At 43.4% G+C, this 26,141-nt stretch overlaps 1 long non-coding RNA gene across 1 annotated transcript; it reads right to left on the reverse strand.

Annotated features, from left to right (window-relative positions):
- Positions 1-20,558: 20,558 nt before the first annotated feature.
- On the reverse strand, positions 20,559-25,874 carry LOC311426384. Its single transcript, XR_014686692.1, has 3 exons — positions 25,666-25,874; positions 21,332-24,026; positions 20,559-21,097 (listed from the first exon to the last, which is right to left on the reverse strand). It is a non-coding gene; the product is annotated as an uncharacterized lncRNA (long non-coding RNA).
- Positions 25,875-26,141: the final 267 nt, after the last annotated feature.

Below are 26,141 nucleotides of genomic sequence, written 5' to 3' on the forward strand. Positions count from 1 at the left end.
AAAGCAAGACATCCTGTTTTGCCCCCACCTGAACACAAGCACAACGCATGATCACCGGAGGAAGAACAACGACCCCCAACAACAGACTGCGCAATCTCAGGACAGGTCTCAACAAGTCGACAGGTCTCGACAGGTCTCGACAAGTCTTGACAAGCCGGAACTTCAATGCTATAAAACAGCGACACTGGAAAGGGGAAGTTGCGTGCTGTTGCGGAGCGGAGACTCCCCAGCCGCCCAGCGCTGTTTTGCTTGTGTCTGCTTACTTGATTAATAAAATAATTACAATAGACCTGTAAATTGTGTGGTCTAATTTATAACACTGCCCAGCGCTGTTTTGCTTGTGTCTGCTTACTTGATTAATAAAATAATTTCATAGCCATTTACTTTTTAAATTAACACTAGGGAAAGTAGATGGGAAATTGTAATCAAGTGATGCTGAACACCTATACCCCTCTCCTGTTAGCTCTACAGGAGTATATAGAGCTTTACAGGGCCCCTTGTTTACTCTACTGCCTGTAAAAATATGGGCTTTAACTATAAGACAAGATGTTCTGAGTTGGATACTTCTTATTGGAAAGAAATCTTCATGTGGGTGCTTTGTATCTGCACTTTATGTTGCCCTGCTGACAAACACAGAGCTTAGATAGGACATAATATTGTATCTGTTATGTCAAAACATACAGTGAAGTTATATATGTGTGATATATGGAGTAATAATTCGTGTCAAGAAGATGGTTGATGTTAATAAAGAAGGGGGAGATGTGGGAGTGTGGCCATGGGGGTCGGCAAGCCCTATGATTGGTGATAACATCACTCTTAACGATGAGGCCATCAGGAATGTAAAGAGTTTAGAGGGAACAAAGAAGGGTGATTCAGGAGACTCCATGCAGTCTCGGGTTGCTTGTTCTCCAGCCGTTAAGGCATAGAAGTTTCTGGGTGGTTGTTGTTGTTGTTATATTCAATGTTGTTTGACCAATGAAAAGTTGTTTTTGAAAAGAACTGCTGTGGAGAGAAGGGTATAAGAGGGGAGCCTGTCCTCAAGATTAAAAAAAAGGCAACACGATGAAGTTATGTCATCAATAAAGAAGTAGAAAGAAGGAATGAAAAGGAAGAGGCTAGCAGAACGGAGACCAGGACGGGAACAGGCACATTGATTGCCTCATGAAGATAGGTTCGGCCAAACTCAGCAAACCGCTCAGAGAAACTGGAAATGGGCGCACCGGAGCTGCGAAGAAGCTCAAGCTGAGAGAAGCGGACCTGCGCACACAACTGCCCCTCGCTGGTAAGCAGCTGCGCATTATGGGGAATCATACGTCCTTAGAAACAAAGACTGTCCTGGTAACCTTACAGCTTATTCTCCTTATTAACAATCGGACAGTTTATGATCCTGAAACATGGGACCAAATTGAGGTCAAGGTGTGGGACTCTGCAACTAAAAACGACAAGGTTGCGGTGGGATTGCTCAGCACCTGGCGAGCAGTCTCTGAGGCCTTAAAGAGCCATGTGGGACCACAGTCAGAAACGTGTGGTTTGCCAGACAGTGAGGGAGCTGCGGGCTCGTTTACTGATCCAACTGCTACGCCATCGGCCCCTCTGCTGCTACAGCCATCGCAGGCTTTTGCTGTTACGCCCCCTGGTGACCTGGACTTGCTTTTTGACACAGGCCTTATTGGCCTTGAAAAGGAGATGGATATGTTTTTCTTCAGTCCGGGAAGATTAAGATACATAAGGCCCGAAGACCGAGTTGCTTGACAACTTAAAGCGAAACATATTTTTCCCATGACTAGCCCTGGAATTCTTCGGTGTTTGTAATCAAGAAAAGGAATGGAAAATGGAGACTGTTATAAGTCATGGAAGATATGGGAGCACTTCAACCAGGCCAACTATGCTCCCCCAGTCATGGACATTGATAGTAATAGACTTAAAGGATTGTTTGTTACCTTTTCTGATTGTACATATGTATAGGCATACTCGGGTTTAGTATATAAAAGCGATGTTCTGTATATTTAGAAGGTTCGATGTTCGTTTGTGCGTGTTGGTAGAGCATAGACTCCCCGCACACCCAGCGCTGTTTACTTGCCTTTTATGAATATTTCTTTTATAAATATTACTAAATTCAGATTGAGTTGAGACTTCATTTATAACACTTTAGTCTGGCCTGTGTTGCTAGGTGCTTTAACGATCTAAGAGCTCTTAACCTGTGGATTACTTCTTTAGTCTGGTATTGAAATGCAGAGAAAAAGAAATGTTTGATGGACTTGCTTAGTTCACCGAGTTGAACTTGTGCAATGGTGTGGCAGAGAGCAGGCGTTATTAGACTAAAAGCTGCAAATTCCTTCTTTTGACTAACAAAAGCAGTCTGGAATTACTAAAGTCCTTATGTTTAAATCTTCAAAGAAATGACTATTGCAAGACCAAGTATAGGACCAGTTTATGTAGTCAAGGACTAGCTGTATGTGGTTATGGTTTAAAGCTTTAGCGCTTTAGAACTAAGGGGTTTGTCTTGGACTAGCTGATAAATAAAAAGGAAAGCCTGCCTCAAATGGCTATTGCAAAATTATTCTTAGTAATGTTAACTATTGAGTTCCCATGTGACTGGATCTTGTAGTGATATTGAGTGACTGTAGCTAGCATGTATGGTGGGCATCAATACCTGCTGTAAAAGCTGAGAAGCTTATTGACAGCTGTGCTGAGTGGAGATATGTATTGGAGTCCTGCGACACCCTTTCCTTTTTCTGGTGCCCCAGGGTGCCAGAATTGTCTCTGCTATCCGTTTCCAAAACTGTCTACCAGAATACCTTCTAGCGAAGCTGGACTTGGCTCGTTAAGAGGCTCCTGGCTTGGTGTACTCAATTTGTTCCGAGGTATTTTGTGGCTTACTCACCACTCTGAGCCTGTCAGTCTCACAAAAAATGCTGCTTTTTGGTTCATACTGGAAAGCGTATTTTGCGTTTCAGACCTTTTTTCCAATGTTCCTACAACTTCTTGTTTTGGCTACAACTTCAGTTGTTTTGGCTGCTTGCATGCTCGTTGGCTCAGTCTTTGCTTCTAATTGGAATAAATGAGTAGTTTGGTTTAATGACTCAGTTGCCAGTGAAACTGATTATTGTGATTAGATAATGATCTCTGGCTGCTTTTGAAAATAGTATTCTCAGCTGCACCTCAATGTTTATTTTTCTGTAAATGTCTCAGTGTTTCCCTTACAGCAGGAAACCCATTTTCCAGTTTTGAAGTTTATTGCCAGTTGATTCGTGGAAGAACTCAAAGCAAATAAGTTATAAAGTAGGTATGTGGTTTATTTCGGCGCCAGGTGTGTGTGGGATAGCTCCCAAAGGCATGCGCGCCTTAACGCAGCAACTTGCTTTGGTTATATGCAGTAAAAAGTTACATATGCATGAAGTTTCCCAATACGCCTATACATATTCATAACCCATCCCCACTTTGTATTAAAATTTAGCTCCAAGAAGTCATTTCCATAAACTCCTCCCTTCTGCACCTGCGCAGTGCCTTCTGGTGGTGGTTGGGGGGGGGGTCATGGGGATGAAGTTCGATAACTCCTCTTCATCACCACTAGCTGACCCCCTGCCTTTGTACAGACTCAGCTGCTCCTTGGCTCTTGTCCAAATCACAAGGTCGGTCTCAGCTGTTTTTTGAGACAGGTTCCCCATTTTTGTCAGGAAACATCCTCTGTGAGGGGCCCCGAGACTCCTTGTTTCAGTTAATTTTCACAGTAGTAAGCAAAGACACTCAGCAATATCTATTTTAAAGCGATTAAGCAAGCCCCCATTCTTCTATCCCTGGCTTCACTCCCCCCTTTTCTTGGAAGTTCAGAAAAGTGAATCTGCCATTGTTGTCCAGGCCCATGGCCTTTCCCAAGTTGGCCCAATTTCGGTTTGGGGGTATTTTTGGGGTTGGTCTGGAGGCAGAGGTCACATTGTTGGGTTACTTGTGTGACAGTAGCATACAAATTCCTAGCCGTAATTTTCCCAATCAGATAGTTATATAGGGAATTTATTCCCCAATGAGTTTTCCGGTGTTCTTCCCTTACTAGTGACCACAGCAAATTAGAGGGGATGACTAATTTCCCTTTCCCTTCTTTGGTAATAACCCATCCCTCTTGGTTATACTCTCCCTTTTGACTTTCAATTAATTTTCTGTCCTTTTTGTTATATACAGGCTTACCTTCAAGGGGGATCTGCCTGTCTGGGATTAGGGCTCCTTCAGTTGCTACCTCACCTTTTGCTGCCTCTTTTGCCTCTCTGCCTACCAGATCATTTCCTTCCTCCAATTCTGAGCTCACCTTCTGGTGTGCCTTAATGTGCATGATTGCTACCTTTTTCACAGAATTTCAAAGAATTTCTAGGTTGGAAGAGACCTCAAGATCATCGAGTCCAACCTCTGACCTAACGCTAACAGTCCCCACTAAACCATATCCCTAAGCTCTACATCTAAACGTCTTTTAAAGACTTCCAGGGATGGTGACTCCACCACTTCCCTGGGCAGCTTGTTCCAATGTCTAACAACCCTTTCGGTAAAGAAGTTCTTCCTAACATCTAACCTAAAACTCCCCTGGTGCAACTTTAGCCCATTCCCCCTCGTCCTGTCACCAGGCACGTGGGAGAATAGACCAACCCCCACCTCACTACAGCCTCCTTTGAGGTATCTGTAGAGAGCAATAAGGTCGCCCCTGAGCCTCCTCTTCTCCAGGCTGAACGAGCCCAGCTCCCTCAGCCGTTCCTCGTAGGACTTGTTCTCCAGGCCCCTCGCCAGCTTCGTCGCCCTTCTCTGCACCCGCTCAAGCACCTCGATGTCCTTCTTGTAGCGAGGGGCCCAAAACTGAACACAGTACTCAAGGTGCGGCCTCACCAAAGGCAGCTGAAACTGCTTCCAATAATCACATTATTTCTGTTGCATGTTTGATGTTTTTCCCTTGTGAATTTAACAGTCCTCTTTCTTTCCAGATGGCTCCATGTGCATGTACAACCCCAAATGCATATCTTGAGTCTGTATAGATGTTTGTTTTCTTTCCTTTTGCTATTTCTAAGGCACAGGTCAGACAAGTTGTGCAGTTTTATATCTGAAGGATGCCTTCTTTTGCCTCCCTCTCCATGAAGCATAGATTTCTCCCCCCTGCGCCGTTGCCCATATGAATCTTGAAAAAGTATCAATACTCACATGCATGTATCTTTTAGTACTAAATTCTGGTACATGCATTACATCCATTTGCCATACCTCAAGTGCCTTAACACCCCGTGGATTAATACCCAAACCTAACCCTGGTCCATGATGACTGCACTTGAGGTATGGCAAATGGATGTAATGCATGTACCAGAATTTAGTACTAAAAGATACATGCATGTGAGTATTGATACTTTTTCAAGATTCATATGGGCAACGGCGCAGGGGGGAGAAATCTATGCTTCATGGAGAGGGAGGCAAAAGAAGGCATCCTTCAGATATAAAACTGCACAACTTGTCTGACCTGTGCCTTAGAAATAGCAAAAGGAAAGAAAACAAACATCTATACAGACTCAAGATATGCATTTGGGGTTGTACATGCACATGGAGCCATCTGGAAAGAAAGAGGACTGTTAAATTCACAAGGGAAAAACATCAAACATGCAACAGAAATAATGTGATTATTGGAAGCAGTTTCAGCTGCCTTTGGTGAGGCCGCACCTTGAGTACTGTGTTCAGTTTTGGGCCCCTCGCTACAAGAAGGACATCGAGGTGCTTGAGCGGGTGCAGAGAAGGGCGACGAAGCTGGCGAGGGGCCTGGAGAACAAGTCCTACGAGGAACGGCTGAGGGAGCTGGGCTCGTTCAGCCTGGAGAAGAGGAGGCTCAGGGGCGACCTTATTGCTCTCTACAGATACCTCAAAGGAGGCTGTAGTGAGGTGGGGGTTGGTCTATTCTCCCACGTGCCTGGTGACAGGACGAGGGGGAATGGGCTAAAGTTGCACCAGGGGAGTTTTAGGTTAGATGTTAGGAAGAACTTCTTTACCGAAAGGGTTGTTAGACATTGGAACAAGCTGCCCAGGGAAGTGGTGGAGTCACCATCCCTGGAAGTCTTTAAAAGACGTTTAGATGTAGAGCTTAGGGATATGGTTTAGTGGGGACTGTTAGCGTTAGGTCAGAGGTTGGACTCGATGATCTTGAGGTCTCTTCCAACCTAGAAATTCTTTGAAATTCTGTGAAAAAGGTAGCAATCATGCACATTAAGGCACACCAGAAGGTGAGCTCAGAATTGGAGGAAGGAAATGATCTGGTAGGCAGAGAGGCAAAAGAGGCAGCAAAAGGTGAGGTAGCAACTGAAGGAGCCCTAATCCCAGACAGGCAGATCCCCCTTGAAGGTAAGCCTGTATATAACAAAAAGGACAGAAAATTAATTGAAAGTCAAAAGGGAGAGTATAACCAAGAGGGATGGGTTATTACCAAAGAAGGGAAAGGGAAATTAGTCATCCCCTCTAATTTGCTGTGGTCACTAGTAAGGGAAGAACACCGGAAAACTCATTGGGGAATAAATTCCCTATATAACTATCTGATTGGGAAAATTACGGCTAGGAATTTGTATGCTACTGTCACACAAGTAACCCAACAATGTGACCTCTGCCTCCAGACCAACCCCAAAAATACCCCCAAACCGAAATTGGGCCAACTTGGGAAAGGCCATGGGCCTGGACAACAATGGCAGATTCACTTTTCTGAACTTCCAAGAAAAGGGGGGAGTGAAGCCAGGGATAGAAGAATGGGGGCTTGCTTAATCGCTTTAAAATAGATATTGCTGAGTGTCTTTGCTTACTACTGTGAAAATTAACTGAAACAAGGAGTCTCGGGGCCCCTCACAGAGGATGTTTCCTGACAAAAATGGGGAACCTGTCTCAAAAAACAGCTGAGACCGACCTTGTGATTTGGACAAGAGCCAAGGAGCAGCTGAGTCTGTACAAAGGCAGGGGGTCAGCTAGTGGTGATGAAGAGGAGTTATCGAACTTCATCCCCATGACCCCCCCCCCAACCACCACCAGAAGGCACTGCGCAGGTGCAGAAGGGAGGAGTTTATGGAAATGACTTCTTGGAGCTAAATTTTAATACAAAGTGGGGATGGGTTATGAATATGTATAGGCGTATTGGGAAACTTCATGCATATGTAACTTTTTACTGCATATAACCAAAGCAAGTTGCTGCGTTAAGGCGCGCATGCCTTTGGGAGCTATCCCACACACACCTGGCGCCGAAATAAACCACATACCTACTTTATAACTTATTTGCTTTGAGTTCTTCCACGAATCAACTGGCAATAAACTTCAAAACTGGAAAATGGGTTTCCTGCTGTAAGGGAAACACTGAGACATTTACAGAAAAATAAACATTGAGGTGCAGCTGAGAATACTATTTTCAAAAGCAGCCAGAGATCATTATCTAATCACAATAATCAGTTTCACTGGCAACTGAGTCATTAAACCAAACTACTCATTTATTCCAATTAGAAGCAAAGACTGAGCCAACGAGCATGCAAGCAGCCAAAACAACTGAAGTTGTAGCCAAAACAAGAAGTTGTAGGAACATTGGAAAAAAGGTCTGAAACGCAAAATACGCTTTCCAGTATGAACCAAAAAGCAGCATTTTTTGTGAGACTGACAGGCTCAGAGTGGTGAGTAAGCCACAAAATACCTCGGAACAAATTGAGTACACCAAGCCAGGAGCCTCTTAACGAGCCAAGTCCAGCTTCGCTAGAAGGTATTCTGGTAGACAGTTTTGGAAACGGATAGCAGAGACAATTCTGGCACCCTGGGGCACCAGAAAAAGGAAAGGGTGTCGCAGGACTCCAATACATATCTCCACTCAGCACAGCTGTCAATAAGCTTCTCAGCTTTTACAGCAGGTATTGATGCCCACCATACATGCTAGCTACAGTCACTCAATATCACTACAAGATCCAGTCACATGGGAACTCAATAGTTAACATTACTAAGAATAATTTTGCAATAGCCATTTGAGGCAGGCTTTCCTTTTTATTTATCAGCTAGTCCAAGACAAACCCCTTAGTTCTAAAGCGCTAAAGCTTTAAACCATAACCACATACAGCTAGTCCTTGACTACATAAACTGGTCCTATACTTGGTCTTGCAATAGTCATTTCTTTGAAGATTTAAACATAAGGACTTTAGTAATTCCAGACTGCTTTTGTTAGTCAAAAGAAGGAATTTGCAGCTTTTAGTCTAATAACGCCTGCTCTCTGCCACACCATTGCACAAGTTCAACTCGGTGAACTAAGCAAGTCCATCAAACATTTCTTTTTCTCTGCATTTCAATACCAGACTAAAGAAGTAATCCACAGGTTAAGAGCTCTTAGATCGTTAAAGCACCTAGCAACACAGGCCAGACTAAAGTGTTATAAATGAAGTCTCAACTCAATCTGAATTTAGTAATATTTATAAAAGAAATATTCATAAAAGGCAAGTAAACAGCGCTGGGTGTGCGGGGAGTCTATGCTCTACCAACACGCACAAACGAACATCGAACCTTCTAAATATACAGAACATCGCTTTTATATACTAAACCCGAGTATGCCTATACATATGTACAATCAGAAAAGGTAACAAACAATCCTTTAAGTCTATTACTATCAATGTCCATGACTGGGGGAGCATAGTTGGCCTGGTTGAAGTGCTCCCATATCTTCCATGACTTATAACAGTCTCCATTTTCCATTCCTTTTCTTGATTACAAACACCGAAGAATTCCAGGGCTAGTCATGGGAAAAATATGTTTCGCTTTAAGTTGTCAAGCAACTCGGTCTTCGGGCCTTATGTATCTTAATCTTCCCGGACTGAAGAAAAACATATCCATCTCCTTTTCAAGGCCAATAAGGCCTGTGTCAAAAAGCAAGTCCAGGTCACCAGGGGGCGTAACAGCAAAAGCCTGCGATGGCTGTAGCAGCAGAGGGGCCGATGGCGTAGCAGTTGGATCAGTAAACGAGCCCGCAGCTCCCTCACTGTCTGGCAAACCACACGTTTCTGACTGTGGTCCCACATGGCTCTTTAAGGCCTCAGAGACTGCTCGCCAGGTGCTGAGCAATCCCACCGCAACCTTGTCGTTTTTAGTTGCAGAGTCCCACACCTTGACCTCAATTTGGTCCCATGTTTCAGGATCATAAACTGTCCGATTGTTAATAAGGAGAATAAGCTGTAAGGTTACCAGGACAGTCTTTGTTTCTAAGGACGTATGATTCCCCATAATGCGCAGCTGCTTACCAGCGAGGGGCAGTTGTGTGCGCAGGTCCGCTTCTCTCAGCTTGAGCTTCTTCGCAGCTCCGGTGCGCCCATTTCCAGTTTCTCTGAGCGGTTTGCTGAGTTTGGCCGAACCTATCTTCATGAGGCAATCAATGTGCCTGTTCCCGTCCTGGTCTCCGTTCTGCTAGCCTCTTCCTTTTCATTCCTTCTTTCTACTTCTTTATTGATGACATAACTTCATCGTGTTGCCTTTTTTTTAATCTTGAGGACAGGCTCCCCTCTTATACCCTTCTCTCCACAGCAGTTCTTTTCAAAAACAACTTTTCATTGGTCAAACAACATTGAATATAACAACAACAACAACCACCCAGAAACTTCTATGCCTTAACGGCTGGAGAACAAGCAACCCGAGACTGCATGGAGTCTCCTGAATCACCCTTCTTTGTTCCCTCTAAACTCTTTACATTCCTGATGGCCTCATCGTTAAGAGTGATGTTATCACCAATCATAGGGCTTGCCGACCCCCATGGCCACACTCCCACATCTCCCCCTTCTTTATTAACATCAACCATCTTCTTGACACGAATTATTACTCCATATATCACACATATATAACTTCACTGTATGTTTTGACATAACAGATACAATATTATGTCCTATCTAAGCTCTGTGTTTGTCAGCAGGGCAACATAAAGTGCAGATACAAAGCACCCACATGAAGATTTCTTTCCAATAAGAAGTATCCAACTCAGAACATCTTGTCTTATAGTTAAAGCCCATATTTTTACAGGCAGTAGAGTAAACAAGGGGCCCTGTAAAGCTCTATATACTCCTGTAGAGCTAACAGGAGAGGGGTATAGGTGTTCAGCATCACTTGATTACAATTTCCCATCTACTTTCCCTAGTGTTAATTTAAAAAGTAAATGGCTATGAAATTATTTTATTAATCAAGTAAGCAGACACAAGCAAAACAGCGCTGGGCAGCTGGGGAGTCTCCGCTCCGCAACAGCACGCAACTAACCCCCCTCAGTCCCTTCTTCTTATAGTCTAGCAGTTCCAGTTGTTTGTCTGCTACGTTGCCACATCCTGGTATATTCTGCGGCTGCGCACGCTGTTGCTAGGGGGTCGTGAAGATGAAGGCCGTAGTCTTCCTCCACGAATTGGTCTCCCTTTTCTCCTTATATGGTATTAAGTCCATCTCTCAGGTCATGCCCTGAGGACGTTGTAAAACCTGCTTGGCGACTTAAGCAAGAGGCAGATTGCAATCTCTAACTTAATCAGGGAGCTACCATGGTCCATTGTTTTATCACAATAGGTTACAACATGTATGCAACCTTCCCCCAGTCTCTGCCCTGAATCAAGGCCGAAGGGCAGAAGTTCCCCTTACAATCCCTTTTACAATGAACAAACTTCACTTATTCTATAACAATTCCCCCCTTTTCTCTTATACTCCATTTTGTTCATTGAACCTTTGTAACATTCGTTTACTGAGAGCGAAGTCACCAGCATCTTTCATTTCTTGTTCGAGTGGTTCATATTTTGTACGTATGAGCATGAGATGAGCTGCCTCTAATCGGCTCTTTACTATGGCTACCACTCGATTGAGTATACATGGTCCAAATGTAAGTACAATTATAAGCAGTATCAAAGGTCCCGCGATAGTAGACAACAAAGTAGTAAGCCAAGGTGAGTAATTGAACAAGGATTCATACCAATTTTGACGATCATCATTTTCCCTTTTTCGTTTTTCTAATCCTTCCCACAATTTGGTCATGGTATCTCTTACCACCCCAGTATGATCTGCATATGCACAACATTCTTCTCGTAGGGCTGCACACAGCCCTCCTTGTTGTAAGAAAATTAAATCCAATCCCCTGCAGTTTTGGAGTACCACTTCAGACAATGACCTAACCGATTTTTCCAAAGCCGTTATTGATTGCTCTATGCGGGCCAGATCCTCATCTACGGCAATGCGTAGAGAAGTGAATTCCTGACTTTGTTTTATCAGGGAAGCAATTCCAGTTCCTGCACCTGCAGCCCCGAGAGCCATTAAAGTGGCTAAGGTGACGGCCGTAATAGGCTCCCTCTTTACTAGATGGTATTCAGCCACTGTGTGATGGGTATACATATACTCTTCAGTGTGGTATAGAATCCTTGGTATAATGACCACCTGTACACAAAAATCATGAGATGTGCTAAACAATTTTAAAGATATGCAAGGAGTGACTCCTAACGATGAACATACCTACCTAGTGTTATTTGCAGGAATTAACCATTTGTGTGTTTGGTCCATTTTTTTCAGTGACATGGCACAGATCATTTTTATCTCTTGGAACTCTGCCGATACATCTACCTTTTCCCGTAACTTGGGTCAAAGTTATCCCGATTTCCTGACCCCAACTGCACTTGGAAGAATTTGAATATGGGGGCTTAACACTTACACATAGCCAGTACCCTTCAGTTATCTCCTCGGGTACAACCCCTTTCTTTTTTCACAATGCTTGGAAGCAGTGTGGGAAAGGATAACTCTGTCAACTTATTAGAAAACACTGTAGTAGGTTGGGCAGTCCCAGGTATCTTTACAGTCTGGACAACCAAACCTTCCCCTATTAACTCTTTATTAGGCCCGACTACCTTGGAAGTCTCGGGTTTTTCCTTCTTTATTAGTATGAGTCCTCCCCTATCTGTTCCGTGTTCGTAAAATCTGACATTTTTCCTAGTACCCAGCTAGTATCATCCAAGTTTGTTATATTTATATATAGAACCTTGCATATTTCTTTATTTCCGTGGAAGGTTCCTGTATACCCTATACCATGCCCTCGCCACCTGTAACAAGGATCCAATTATTGGTTACAACCTTGCAGCCCATATTCCACTTGTAAGAATTTATCCCGACCAGCCCCAAGTGTCCAGTCTGTAGCAATGGTTTCACACCCCCGGTATGCACAATAATACACGTTCAGGCATTTACAGTACCCCTTTCCCGGGTTAGAACTTGGGCAGAAATAAAATCCCATATATTCCCAGCATCGGGGCCTCGAGATCAGCTGACATAGTGTAGAAGTAAAGCTTGCCCCCCCCCCCCCCGATGTTATCTGGGTTGCAATAACCTGTTGATCTTCGAATCGACTTAAAGTCCATTTAAAAGGTTGGTGGGAGTGGTGTTGAGTCGCTATGCAGGATGAAATCAGTGCGAGAACCCCCAAATACCGATAGGAATGGCTGAGGCCCATTTCTTTCCCCACTTATTCACTCCTCTGCCTCACTCGTCAGTTGGGTTGCAGCCAACTACGAGGTTTTAGTTCTTCTCAGCAGCAGTAGTGTTCTTCAGGGGAGAGCCTCTACCTTAACCCACGGTACCTATCGAGTTTGTCGCAATGTGAGCGGTCTTTGTTTCCTGGAGCGATCTCCCACTTCTCGTCACAGATGGGTCCTTTAACACGGCTGGCATGTGTCCATCATTTCTCCGCAGTCCAAACGGCTGTTTCTGTAGTAAGCAAAACAACATAGGGGCCTTCCCCATCGTGGTGTTAAAAAGAGTCTCTTTCAAAGTCTTGATTAGAATTGAGGGTGATCAAGTGGCAATTCCAAGTCATAGGGCATACCATATAGCATTTCAAAAGGAGAAATTCCTACATCAGTTCTGGGCTGCATCCATATGTTTAACAGTGCAAGGGGTAAGCATTTTACCCAAGAAGCCTTAATTTCCAGCATAAGTTTTGTTAGTTGTTTCTTAATTTCACCATTCATTCGCTCTACCTTTCCAGAAGAAGAGGGGTGCCAGGGGCTGTGAAAATCCCACTCAATCTCTAAGGCCTGCTTTAATCCTTGCAGTAAAGCTTTACACTCATTCAGTCACATGGTCAATTAGGACAAACAAGTAACTCAGTAAAGTCTACCTGTATACTTTGGAAAGGTCAAAGCCCTGGCTCCCGTCCCCCTCTAGATAGGTTACAGAAGACCTTTTTATTTACCTTTTGACATATAGTACATCCTCTGCATGTGTGCTTCCCTAAAGTATATATTTCTACACAGACATGCTTTCTTAGAACTGATTCAAAGATCGAAGCCGAAATTCCTTTAAGTGGTATATTCTTTATTGCAGCGCTGGATGCACGGGGGATCTCTCCACCTATCGTGCATACCTAAAGCGGAAAGCAGTCTTGAATTTATACAATCAATCTATCAATATTCTACAAGCACCTATACATATGCATTACCTATCCCCGCCTTCCCTCGCTTCTCATGCTAATTAGCCTTTTGGCACCTTGCGCCTGCGTAGAGCCTTCCAAGAATTGTGGGCAGGGGTCTTTGGGACGTGGGCAGGGGTCTTTGGGAGGAAGACCCCGAGTCTTCCTCACAGTGTACTTTTCACCTTTGGTCAGGAATCTGCTGAATTGGCATGTTTCTTAATTGCGAGAGCTGGTTGTTGCCAATTCTTCCGTTTGTTGTATCTTTATAATGAATTCCAATGTCCAGTTTTGAGATTTATAGTCCTTACGTTTGTTTCTCTGTCCGTCTGCCGCTTCCTTATCATGAGTTTCAGTGTCTTGTTTCGAGATATACAGTCCATGTCTGGGGATTGTCCTTGCCTCCCCAATGCCTCCCCAATACCTCCTTAATCAATCCCCCCTTTTCTTTTCCCATGCAAATTCTTTTGCATCAGATACTTTCATTATTTACAGTAACACAACAAAGCAGGCATCTAAACAACATGCACACAAATATTCCTAACACTACTAATGCGATTAGAGCAATGAACACTTGTTTCAACCATTGAAAATTGGGCAACCAGGAGGTTAACTTATTCCATATTTCACTAAAACTCCACGAAAGATCATCTTTACTGATATCATGTAGGACCCTTGTCTGCTTCCATATTTCTTCCAGGTCGGTAGAGATCCTTCCACTCTGATCTACATACACACAACAACTTGTGTTTATTACTGTACAGACTCCCCCTTGAGCGGCCAGTAACAAGTCTAGGGCCATCCGATTTTGTAATACTACCTGTGATAAACTAGATATCTCTTCTTGTTGAGCCTTTATAGCATCCAGAGTTTTGTTTTCTAACTTCTCTATAATTGCAGAAATATTAACTATTGCCTTTTCCAATTCACTCACTCCTAACCATGGGATAAACCATCAAACAAAACTATGAAAAGTGGTGTGTCTCTCTATCAATGGATTGTTAATTTTTCGTCTGATTCTCCGCATATGATTTCTCAAGTAGGCTCGAGGCACTACATCGTGTACTGTCATATTGGGGACTACCGCTCCAAGAGTGCAAGTTCCCTTCCAATTCTCGGGCAAGACCTTACAGGCTGTATCATTGCATAGCCAATACCACCCTTTTCCTTCTGGTACTGGCCAGCTGGTTGAATTTGCCCAACTGCTAGTTGTACTAATATCAATTTTTCGATTACAAGATGTCTGATTCCCCACATAAGTAGTACCTGTATTTATACAATCCTGTTTTCCCATACCCTTAGGCGGGTTACACCTTTGTACACATACATAGTAAGATTCCAACGGCACGAAGCTACTAACTTCTAGTTCCAAAACTTCTTCATATTTTCGACCCCAAGATGTGTTTTCCCACAAATTAGTCCAAGATAAGTTTGCAGGCAACGGAATCCCGATTAACGATACACCCTTATTCCCATGCTGTGGCAGATGGGTGCATACCCAACAGTTCGTCTTATTAGTTACTTGAGAAATTGTTTGTATTAAGGTCAGGTGTAAGTTCTCATCCCAAGTTGCCCACCCCGAATCCGAGAACCGCACCCCTGCAATCATTAGGATCTGGAAAACCGTAATTTTGTTGGTCCAATTGGAGTGGTGGTCTATATCCTCGCCGGGACCTTCTTCACCCTTGAATTGTGGATCCAAGCTGCTTGCTTCTTAATCCTAATGGCGGTGTGTGTTGTCAGTAATACTTGGTATGGTCCCATCCACTTTCCTTCCATTTTTCCTGTAGGGGTTGTCCTGAAAAAGTCTTTATATATATATATAATTCCCGAGCTTAAAGGGGTGGATTGGTTGATCCAACCCTCTAGCCCTGGTCCCTAAAACAAATTTATGTACTTTATTTAATTGTTTCTGAAGTTCAGTTATATAAGCATATAAATATTCTGATCCTAACTGCGTTAGGTCCTCTCCACTAAATAGAAATTGCTATGGCCTTCCATATAAGATTTTGAAGGGACTCAAATTCCCTTTTATTCTAGGTTTAACTCTAATTCCAAGTAATGCTAAAGGGAGGGATTGAGGCCATGACAAATTAGCTTCTTATCCAATTTTAGCTATTTATTGTTTAATTAAATGGTTCATTTTTTCTACCTGTCCACTTGCCTGTGGTCTATAAGGGGTATGCAGTTGCCAATCTATCTTTAGAATCTTACTTATCTGTTGTACCACTTGTGCACAAAAATGTGAAACTCTATCAGAAGACATTGCTACTAGAATCCCAAAGCATGGTATTATTTCATTTAACAAGACTTTAACCACTTCTCTTGCTTTGTTTGTTCGACAGGGAAAGGCTTCAGGCCTTCCTGAAAACGTGTCAGTCAGAACCAGTAATAATGATACCCCCCTTTTCTAGGGAGTTCTGAAAAATCAATTTGCCACTGTTGCCCCGAATAATTTCCTTTACCGATTATTCCAAATTTTATTCTATTCTTGGTATTGGGGTTATTGTGTAAGCAAATGCTACATTGTTGAGTTACTTGTTTTATCATATCGTCCCACTAATGTCTGACTCAGGCTCTTATGCAGTGTGCCAGCTCCCCAATGCGTTTTATTGTGTTCTGTAAGAACTATGGGCCATGTCAAACTAGAGGGTATTACTATGTGGTTATCTTTTAAATATACTCATCCATCTGGCTTCATTTTACCTTTCAAATCTTCAATTAATTTTAAGTCTTCTTTTGTATAATTTGGATATAGTTTGGATTTTACCGTCTGGTATCAAAGACAATGCCTTCACCTCAGTTATTTCAGCTGCCTGCTTAGCCTCTGCCAATCGATTTCCAATTTCAAAATCGGTGTTCCCCTTTTGGTGTCCCTGACAATGCATGATAGCTACCTTTTCTGGTTGTTTTACAGCCTCTAACAATTTTAAAATTTCTTCAGCATACTTTGTGTTTTCACTGAGCGGTCAGCAATCCATGTTCTTTCCAAATTGCTCCATGAGCATGTACCACGCCGAATGTATATTTAGAATCTGTCCAAATATTTACCCTTTTTCCCGCTGCCAGTTCCAATGCTCTCGTGAGAGCAACTATCTCTGCCTTTTGAGCTGATGTTCCAGGGGGTAAAGGCTTAGACTCGATTACCTGCTGAGTAGTTGTTATAGCATATCCAGCTTTACGTTGTCTTTGCATAACAAAACTGCTCCCATCCGTGAACCAAGTTTCTTCCGCATCTTCCATGGGCTCCTCCTTAAGGTCTGGTCAGCTGGAATACACAGTCTCTATAGTTTCTAAACAATCGTGAATCACAGGCTGTGCCGGAGCATCACTAAGAAAAGAGGCTAGATTCACAATATTAGTTATCACAATTTCCACGTTGTCCTGTTCTACCAATATTGCTTGATATTTCAAAATCATCAATTCTTGTTTAAGTTGTTTAAAGACTTTTTGTGCTTCTCCAGTCCAGACTAACTTTGACTGGTTAATCTTTATCAATTCACATAGAGGCTTTACCAATAGTCCATAATTATAAATCCAAAGGCGACACCAACCTGTCATTCATAAAAATGTTTGTAGCTCCTTTACCATTTGAGGTTCTGGAGTCCGGCAAATGACTTCCTTATGTTCAGTTCCTAGTTCTCGTTGTCCTTCCGAAATTTCAAATCCCAGATAGGTCACACTTTGTTGAGCCAGCTGGACTTTCTGTCAAGAGACTTGATATCCATTTAAACCCAGAAAATTAAGACGACTTATAGTCCATTGAATACAACTCCCTTTAGTCTCAGTAGCTATTAAGAGATCATCTACATATTGTAACAAAGCACCTTCAGTGTCCGGAGGCATCCATGTTTCGAGTTCCCTTGCTAATTGGTTTCCAAAAATAGTGGGGCTATTCTTGAATCCTTGAGGTAGTAATGTCCACGTAAGCTGCGTCTTTCTGCCTGAATCGGGATTTTCCCATTCAAAGGCAAATAGGTTTTGGCTTTCTGTGGCTAAGCCTAGGCAGAAGAAGGCATCTTTTAAATCCAGTACGGTAAACCAGACTTGACTATTCTTTAATTTAGTCAGCAAAGTATAAGGGTTTGCCACTACTGGATATATTTCCTCAGTGATTTTATTTATGGCCCTCAAATCCTGAACTAGCCTATAGCTTTTTCATCTGCCTTTTTAATTGGCAATATGGGTGCATTGTATTCTGATTCGCATTCAATCAATAATCCATACTGTAAAAATTTATTAATTATCTCTTTAATTCCTTTCCTATCTTCTATCCTCAAAGGATATTACTTAACCTTAATGGGTTTCTCTCCTGGCTTTAATTTAATAATTATTAAGGTCACATTTTTACCTCTTTCAGGGGTTTCAGTAGCCCAAACTCCTGGACATACTTGATCTGTGATCTCTAAAGGTATTTCACTTTTAGGGTCAGTTTGTATTAGTGCCAAACTTAACACATTTGTTAGTTGTTCTTCTCCTATTCTTAATTCCATTTTCCCTTTTTCAAAGACAATTTCTGCTCCTACTTGCTCTAATAAATCTCTACCTAAGAGTGCCCATGAGGAGTTAGGCATATATAAAAATCTGTGTATGCCCCATTGTTTCCCTAACTTGTACTTCAAAGGTTCACAAAAATAAGCCTTTTCGGTTACACCTTGTCCGGGTTTCAGTTAGAACAGAGTTAATTTTCTTCCTAGTAGCTGGTAGAATGCTATGTTTTGGCTTAGGATGAGAAGAGTGCTGATAACACCCTGATGTTTTAATTGTTGCAGAGCAGTGCTTATACCAAGCCAAGGACATCTCAGCTTCTTGCTCTGTCCTGCCAACAGGCAGGCTGGGGGTGCAGTAAGAGCTGGGAGGGGACAGACCCAGGACAGGTGACCCAAACTAGCCAAAGGGGTATTCCATACCATCTGACGTCAGGCTAATACCATCTGATGTCAGGCTAAACAATACATAGGGGTGGCTAGCCAGGGGGAGGGGGCCGGACTGCTCAGGGTTAGGCTGGGCATCGGTCAGCGGGTGGTGAGCAATTGCATTGTGCATCACTTGTTTGTACACATTATTAGTAGTGGTACTATTATCATCATTGTATTATTATTATTATTATTATTATTATTATTATTATTATTATTATTATTATTATTATTATTTTGTCTTATTAAACTGTCTTTATCTCAACTCACGGACTTCACTTTCCATTTCCCTCCCCCGTCCCAGAGAGGGAGGGGGAGGGTGAGCAAACGGCTGCGTGGTGTTTAGCTGCCGGCCGGGTTAAACCACGACACATCTTTTACCCTAACATAATAATTCTGTGAAGGCATTAATGCTTGATTTAGAACTGAATATGTTGCCCCATATCAATAAGAAATTTCACTTCCATTCCTCCCCTAGCTTCATTATAACCAGTGGAGGATCCGCTAGGGTAGATTCCCCAAGTCCCCATTATTCCTGTTGAAATCAGGGGTCGATTACCCTAGGAAAAGGCTAGTCAATTTGTCCTCCGAAGCCAGGTCCAAACCGTTTTGTTTTATTTATTTATTTATTTATTTATTTATTTATTTTCATTACATTTCAGAGTTGGTCCAAAAATTCCATAGGGGTTTCTTTTAGACCTTGTTGGAAGCATATTCTCAATTCCCAATTCATCCAGGTTTTAGTATTTACTTAACCGTTCATAATTTTCAGGATGATTCGGGTCTTAGTGGGGGTCGGTCAGGGGAATGCAATTGTCCACAGTTCCCTGAGCGGTCCCATCGGCAATCTGAGCTCGCACATGAACTCAGGTTGTTTTAAGAGTTAACTGCTTTTCTGTTTCTGTGACAACTCTCTCAGACCCATTGTGGTCCCTTTGCCCTAAAGGGCTAACACCCGGGATTTTAAGATCTCTGCCTCGGGCAGAGGCAGAACTATTAACATTCCTACATCCTCTTTCCCTGCTCATTCAACTTCAAACACCTTTAACACTTTCAACAACCCTTTTAACACTTCCTTTATCTTTCTCCAGCCTGTACTTCTCTAATGCCATCATCAAAGGCTCAGTCCGGGGCCAACTTAATTCCGTACCTTTTCCCACCAAGATGCTGAAACATCAGTATACAACATTTCATCCTGTTCTGCTTCTCAAAAAACAACATTAACTGTAGCAAAATATTATAGTTTAAAGTTCCATTTAGGGGCCACTTTTCTCCACATTCCAGCTTATAAAGCGGCCACCACTGATTACGATATTTTATCAATGTTTTCCTGTTCACACTTCCACCGGCAGATCCTCCAATATCCTTCCAGTGACTTAAAACACATCCTAACACACTTTTCTTTAAAATTTCACTGCTTGTTTGCCCCCCCATTTTCCAGTTTACACTTTCAGAATACACATGTTACTTACAAAAGCGTATCACAAAATGTATCACTCACAAAAATACGGGCACGCAATATCTTTCAGTAGAGATGTCACAAAACTACTATTACCAGCAATATTGCCAAAATCACAATAACAATAGTCAGAGTCAAATTCCACATGCGATAAGTCAGAAAACCGAACTGTGTAACACCGTAACGATATCTTTCTTACAACAATGCCATGAACCTACTATTACCACCAGGAAAATAGCCAAAATCGCAGTAACAATAACCAAAGTTAAATACCATACTCCATGAGTCAGAAAACCGAAATAGACAACACAATTCCAGATGGACCTTAAAGCGAGCTCTTTCTTTAAGGTCCCCAAATATACTTATGGTGCTTACCACAAAGTATATACCAAACACTGCCTCGCAGAAGATCACCTTCTGACTTACAGACAGTTCCAGATACAGATGGACCCCAAGGTCCCCAGATATACTTGTGGTACTAACCACAAAGTATATACCAAATACTGTCCTGCGGAAGTCACCTTCCGACTTACTGGACAGTCCCAGATGACCGGTCTACCAGAAAACCAAACCAGAATAAAGAATATACTCACTTACAATGATGGGGTCCTTGTCTGCCTCCGCAGTGATCCGGTGAGTCGAGGAGTCCCTCCGGGAAATCCCGGGGGTACCCTAGGGAGTCCTGTCCCCAGCGGGTCCTGCGGTCCGGCAGAGAGGTCGTCCCATCTGGGGTGCCAGATTGATTCAAAGATCGAAGCCGAAATTCCTTTAAGTGGTATATTCTTTATTGCAGCGCTGGATGCACGGGGGATCTCTCCACCTATCGTGCATACCTAAAGCGGAAAGCAGTCTTGAATTTATACAATCAATCTATCAATATTCTACAAGCACCTATACATATGCATTACCTATCCCCGCCTTCCCTCGCTTCTCATGCTAATTAGCCTTTTGGCACCTTGCGCCTGCGTAGAGCCTTCCAAGAATTGTGGGCAGGGGTCTTTGGGACGTGGGCAGGGGTCTTTGGGAGGAAGACCCCGAGTCTTCCTCACAGTGTACTTTTCACCTTTGGTCAGGAATCTGCTGAATTGGCATGTTTCTTAATTGCGAGAGCTGGTTGTTGCCAATTCTTCCGTTTGTTGTATCTTTATAATGAATTCCAATGTCCAGTTTTGAGATTTATAGTCCTTACGTTTGTTTCTCTGTCCGTCTGCCGCTTCCTTATCATGAGTTTCAGTGTCTTGTTTCGAGATATACAGTCCATGTCTGGGGATTGTCCTTGCCTCCCCAATGCCTCCCCAATACCTCCTTAATCAGAACAACATCACACATTGCTTGCACCTCCCAATGACTCTTCTGATGTAAAACAGTTAATATTTGCCTCATTATCACTTTATTCAGCATTTCTCTCCCATTGGGGAGTATCCATTTTCCTTAAAATGATCCACATATTTGTAAGATTAATACCTCCTTGGGAGGTTGTAATTGCTCCAAAACCTTTTTTAGAATTTACCCAAATAGATAGGTGGCCCTGTAAACCCCTGAGGTAAAATTGTCCACCTATATTGTTGCTTCCACCCCCATTTCAGAGTCTTTCCAGTCAGAGGTGAATATACGTTTGCTCTCAGGGCCTGAGAGCACTCCATTAATAACACTGTTATTCCAGTCTAACAATTTACTATTTGAATGCCCAATTTAATCATCAAATCCCTTCCCAACAAGTTAGTTTCCGCCTTGGATACATACAATAATTGCCCAGTGATCATTTTATCCCCTGGTCTCAGCTTAGTATTCCCCAAAAGTGGCACTGTTATCCCAGTACCTTCTACCCCCATCACATTTAGGGTTTCATTAGTTAATTTAATCCCTGAAGCTTTACAAGTCAGTAATGACTTAACTGCCCCAGTGTATTGGGTTTGCTGGCAAGGTTCGGGGGTGGTGTGAGGGGTGTGAGAGTGGGAAACTGCAGTGGCAGCCCCCGTGAGAAAAACCCAGAAACCTCCCCGTGGTAGATAAGGGACAATTTCATCTGGCCCCAAAGAGGCCCACTGCTGCCCAGAGCCAAGCCATGAGCAACACAGTCCGTGCCTCTGTGAGAGCACATCCACGAAAACAGACAAAGAAACGAACAAAACCCTGCTGCTCAACAGCAGTTGGGAGAGCGAGAAACCCCCCCGCAGACACCAAAGTCAGTGCAGAAGGAGGGGGAGGAGGCGCTCCAGGCGCTGGAGCCGAAGCCCCCCTGCGGCTGCTGGAGAGGCCCCTGGTGGAGCAGGCTGTTCCCCCCTCCCCGATGCTTGGGAAACTGAACAAACACCACAGCAAATATGCAAATATACCAAAACTTCTAGACTGTTACTTAGATAATGCCTACATCACCTTTCCCTGCTCATTCAATTTCAAACAGCTCTGTTAAATACTACGTGACACACCTTTAACACCTTCAGCAACCCTTTTAACACTTCCTTTATCTTTCTCCAGCCCGTACTTTTCTAATACCAGCACCAAAGGCTCAGTCAGAGTCCAACTTAATTCCATACCTTTTCCCTCCAAGATACTGAAACAACATATCAATCAATATACCATATTTCATCCCATTTCCCTTCTTTCCACAAAAACAACATTAACTGTAATATGGTGTTATAATTAATAGTTCCATTTAGGGGCCACTCCGCTCCATCCTCTAGTTTATAAAGTGGCCACCATTGATTACAATATTTGATAAGAGTTCTTTTACTTTCTATACCCTCTCACCCCACTGTATCCCTCCAATGTGTTAGTATACACCCTAGGGGGCTTTTCCTCGGGGTTTCTTTGCTTTGAACTTTTCCTATTGTAATCTACAGTGGTTAATATTCCACTGTTTTCCTAGAAGCTCTTTACTAGTCAATCCCAATCCCTCCAAAATTCACAATATATAGATACACAAATAAAATCAAACCACTGTAAATTAACTGCCTGTTGACAATTACACTGAGGACATTTAAACCTGATGAGCCGATAATATGCCTGGGCAAATTTTGTTCCCTTAGACATACACCTCAATGGCAGTTCTTATATTTACATATTTACATATTAACATATGAATAAAAGAATACTTTAACAAAAATGCCCGGGCTTTTATATATACAATATACAATGTACAGTTATTATTCCAGTTAGAATTATTCCTCAGCAGCTGCAAACACTATGCCAGTTGCCATTAAAGCTTGCTTACCCTCCTCCTGTCCTTTTCTTAAAATCTCGGACATCCCCAGAGTTAATGGGGATGGCCACATATTCCATTCCTGGCTGGGGTCCCCCCATCGCTATTTCTCGTAGAGGATATAATCCCTCCCTTAAAGCAGATTTCTGATTTCTTGCCCTGCTTCTGGTTACCGGCCCCTGTGTTTCATGATCCGATTCCGATTCTCCTGGATTAGCTAATTCAGGGAGTCCATTAAGGACGGGAGCCGTTGGTGCGGGCAGTGGAATATAGGGCGGGGGCGGTGTCCGGACTTCCAAGTCCTTTCTCTTTTTATCCCGCCCTCCTTTTTCTTTTAGAGGATATAGATGCATCCTCGTATCTGAATTTATCCAGAGGTGCACATACTCACTTTCTTCTAGACTAAAGGGTTCCTTTGAGTTTACATAAATATTTAGGCCTGACAAACCCAATCTTCAAAAGACCCAAATACAGGCCAGTAAAGGTGGTCTCCTCGAATCTGTTTACCACCCCAAACTTCAACACAATAATGTATCATTTTTACTTTATTCCTTCCCCGCCTAAAAGGGGAATCCTCCCAATTTTTAATCATTAATCCCGGGGTAACCTAACATCAGACGTTACCCCACCCATGGGACCAGAAGGCTTACTCTTCTTCTGTCCCATCTTCCAGAGTGCCCTCACACGCACACACACACGCTCCCCCTTTTCGTGGCCCAGTCCCTCGCGGGATGTGGGAACCGCACTACCGAGGGGTCCGCTCTCGCTTCGTCCGCAATTGGACGTCTCAGTTGTCACACTCTGGGAAACCCAACCCCAACCGAACGGAACACTGGCCTATACTTACCCACCCCGTGGGTCTTCGTTCGGGCTTCGTGCACAAAGGTTGCCTGGGGTTTACCGGTTTTATTTGCTTGTGTCTAATTTTGGGTTCGTCGGTGAAGGGTTTGAATGAAAGTAGTCCTACCGAAGGCCGCTGAAATCAGCGGGGCGCCCCCTCCAAAGGTCTTTCAATCAGATTGCCTTCATCTGAGTCACAGCAACAAATTGTTATAAATTAGACCACACAATTTACTGGTCTATTGAAATTATTTTATTAATCAAGTAAGCAGACACAAGCAAAACAGCGCTGGGCGGCTGGGGAGTCTCCGCTCCGCAACAGCACGCAACTAACCCCCCTCAGTCCCTTCTTCTTATAGTCTAGCAGTTCCAGTTGTTTGTCTGCTACGTTGCCACATCCTGGTATATTCTGCGGCTGCGCACGCTGTTGCTAGGGGGTCGTGAAGATGAAGGCCATAGTCTTCCTCCACGAATTGGTCTCCCTTTTCTCCTTATATGGTATTAAGTCCATCTCTCAGGTCATGCCCTGAGGACGTTGTAAAACCTGCTTGGCGACTTAAGCAAGAGGCAGATTGCAATCTCTAACTTAATCAGGGAGCTACCATGGTCCATTGTTTTATCACAATAGGTTACAACATGTATGCAACCTTCCCCCAGTCTCTGCCCTGAATCAAGGCCGAAGGGCAGAAGTTCCCCTTACAATCCCTTTTACAATGAACAAACTTCACTTATTCTATAACAGCTATGGGATAGAAAAAAACAATTAATCAATTAATTAAGAAGCCTAAGGCTACCTTCTTACCAAATTCCCAGGACTCAAGCCCGAACCACCAAAGAAGTGACTCTCTCTGTTCTACTGCTTTGATAATCAGTCAGGCCCCCCCCCCCCCCCCCCCCCATACTTGGGAAACCAAACAAACACCACTGCGAATATACCAAAACTTCTAAACTCTTACTTAGATAATGCTCCCACCTTCCTCCTTGTCACACTCAAAACATTTAAGAACAAAATAGGATTGCAAGATGCACCGCCAGGCCTGTATATTGGGCACCACCAATCAACACTTGGATAAAACAGCACTTCTTTTCGGTCTGTCATGCACTTTGTTCGTCTCCGGCCACTCCCCTCGCAGAGAATATGGAACCACCACGGATCGGAACTCTGCACTCGCTTCTCAGCGATGCTGCGTCTCACTCACACAGCACAATCACGCAATCAGACAGAAAGGCCCCTTGCACTTCTTGCTCATACCACAAGAATATCACTTAAAACAATAACCAAACTTGTTTGTATCGTCTCCGGCCATGTTCCTCTTAGAGTAATTCACTTCACAACAATACTTTGTCTCAAACACACTTACACAAATGCTTTCAACGTGAGATACCCAGGCATCCACAAATAAGACATACAATTATTACCACTCCAATTAATATCCCTTCAGCAGCTGCAAATATTACCCAGATAACCTTGTCACAATTGTGAGAGGCCCGCTTACCCTTCTCCTGCTTCTTATACAGTCATTAGCAGGTCCGTCCTGGCTCCCAAAACAGGGATGAAGCGGTAACCTCGGATTTGCTCGATCTACTCCCAAGATTGCTAGCGACCGCTCTATCGGTCAGCAAATCCCCCTTGATTCTATTGGTCAGCAAATACCCCTTGACCACTCTATCGGTCACCAAATCCCCCTTGACCTCTCTATTGGTCAGCCTGTAGGGTACCGTCCTCCCATATGAGGACTGTGCTGCATGCCAGATGTCTCTGCGTGATTTACCAGCTGCCCCGGCCACGCGTATGACTTACAGGCCCTTCCTGTACTGTAAAACATACCTTTTGTCCACGGCTTCAGGAGGTCTTTGTCTGCTTCCGCGGTGAGCGGCTGAGAGTGGAGGCTCCTCTGAGGAAAATACTCGGGGTGCACCTAGGGGTGTCCACTCCGCAGCTGATCCCACAGCCGAGCAGAGCGTCTCCTGGCTGGCTCACCAAACTGACTTGAGGAAAACAGGCTCCACAGTCAATAAGACTGTAAAGTAGGTATGTTTATTCAGCGCTGGGCAGCACGGGGAGGGGGGGGGGGTAGTCCCGCCAAAGTCGTGCGCACCTGACGCGGCAACTTGCCTTGGTTCTATGCAGTAAAGAGTTACATATGCATGAAGTTTCACAATAGGGCTGTACATATTCATAACCTGTCCCCGCTTCATATTAAAATTAGTTCCAAGGAGTCAATTCCATAAACTCCTCCCATCTACGCTTGCGCAGTGTCTCCTGGTGGTGGTTGTCGGGGGTCGTGGGGATGAAGACTGATG

Source organism: Aythya ferina (genome assembly GCF_964211825.1).
Source record: "Aythya ferina genome assembly, chromosome: W".
Taxonomy (NCBI): Eukaryota; Metazoa; Chordata; class Aves; order Anseriformes; family Anatidae; genus Aythya; species Aythya ferina.